Below are 1,960 nucleotides of genomic sequence, written 5' to 3'. Positions count from 1 at the left end.
ATGTGCATATGAAAATCATAACTGGCATGCAGATCGGTAGAAATGGTAAGATAAATTGGCACTCCAAATGGAAAAGGTTGCCGACCCCTGGTGTAGCCTATTACCAGCAACTTCAGGAGCGTAACAGGAGAATCTGCAAAGCCCAGCAGCAGCTGGAGGAGGAGGTTTGTTTTTTTTCTTCTGGTTAGGCTATCTTGATTTCTGGCTCCCTCGAGTCATTTGTGTGTGTCTTAATTATTTAATGACAGCGTGCTTAAAGCATCAGACAAGCTCAGTCGCCTACATATAGTTGATTTTATTAAAACACATAGGGTGTGTGTATGTTTGGAAAAATACATGTTTTAAAACTAGATTGGTCGAAAGACCAGACTACTTTTGGTCGACCAATATGTTTTTTGGTCGGGGACAGCCCTAGTAAAATCTTTGAAATTATTGCATTTATATTTTTGTTCGCCAGTCTTTGTAACAAGTCAGATTTGTCTGTCGATGACAAAAATATACTGATCTACAATCCAAATTGGATGATGATTACATGAAGAAGGTGAATAGCACCTACATAAAATCAAGGGCAAAGTGGATAAGATTATCAAGTCAAGACAATTCTATTATTGAGAAGTGTGTGTTTCTCTGGCTGGACATTGGTCATCGGAGGGTGAGAAAGATACAGACGCTACTCCTGTCAGGAGGAATCATGCTCCATAAATCAAACTGAGGACATAGAGTCCACAGCAGGAAATTATTTTGCTTCAATTGGCTCAGTACATTTTGTCCCATTGGATTAGACATTTTTAACATTAGGTTATTGATTTGCTGCTCAAGTTTACCTGAACAAATACTACTATATTAGTATGCACCTAGTCTTGTGAAACCAGACGACTGTGCCTCAAGTCAAATGTATTTGTCACATGCGCTGAATACAACAAGTGTCTCTAAATATTACGCAGTAACTGTCTGGCCATGGTATTAGTATGTTCCAGTGCATACATATATTTAATACGACTGAATGTTTATATTCACTAAGTTGGACCATTAAAATGATTGTTTTGTCTCTTGTTGGAAACATATTTGGTGAGCATGTCGGTGGAAGACGTGGTGGCAGTGTACCCCTACCCCCTGGCTCTCCTGTCCATCTTCCACAATGACTGGATCGTTGGGGACATGCACTGCCAGCTCAGTGGCTTCATCATAGGCCTCAGTATCATTGGCTCCGTCTTTAACCTCTTGGCCATTTCCATCAACCGGTACATCTGCCACAGCCTGCACTATGACCCCATGTTGTGCACCAGGAACATCTGCTGTTACCTGGGCCTCACTTGGCTGCTCACTGCCATGGCCACAGTGCTCAACTTCTTAGTGGGTTCTCTGCAGTATGACCCACGCCTCTACTCCTGCACCTTCACCCAGACTGTCAGCTCCTACTAGACCAGCTCTGGTGCTGATCCACTTCCTGGTGCCCCTCTCGGTGGTCTGTTACTGCTACCTGAGGATCTGGGTGTTTATCATCCAGGTGAAACAGGGTGAAACCAGATGACAAGCAGAAACTAAAGTCATTTCTTGACCATGTTTGTGGTGTTCCTAATGTTTGGTGGGCTGGGGACCACTAAACATTATTGGCACTGGCCATTAACTCTGGAACGGAACGGTGGCAGCAAAAATCTCAGATTGGCTCTTTGTCACCAGGGACTTTATGGCCTATTTCAACAGCTGTCTCAATGCTATCATCTACGGGTTACTCAATCAGAAGAGTTTGAAGACAACTAAGAAGTCGGGAATAAACGAGCTCTGACCTGAGAAAATACGTTTTGAATGGTCATCCAACTCGTAATTATAAATCCGTCCTCCAGTTGTTTTGAAAGCACCATAAATCCAGAGAATGCAAGACTTTGTTGGCAAGATTTGCCCACGAACACCCGCCGTGCCACCTCCTGTTCAAGTGATCACAACACAACAAGGTGAGTCC

The 1,960-nt window shown here is 43.3% G+C and overlaps 1 pseudogene; it reads left to right on the top strand.

Annotated features, from left to right (window-relative positions):
• The first annotated feature begins 1,065 nt into the window (after positions 1-1,065).
• Positions 1,066-1,627, top strand: LOC118389692 (melatonin receptor type 1C-like; annotated as a pseudogene).
• The last annotated feature ends 333 nt before the right edge of the window (positions 1,628-1,960 follow it).

The sequence above is a fragment of the Oncorhynchus keta genome, chromosome 11 (genome assembly GCF_023373465.1).
Source record: "Oncorhynchus keta strain PuntledgeMale-10-30-2019 chromosome 11, Oket_V2, whole genome shotgun sequence".
NCBI classification, from domain to species: domain Eukaryota; kingdom Metazoa; phylum Chordata; class Actinopteri; order Salmoniformes; family Salmonidae; genus Oncorhynchus; species Oncorhynchus keta.
This window is presented reverse-complemented; position numbering and strand designations above follow the sequence as displayed.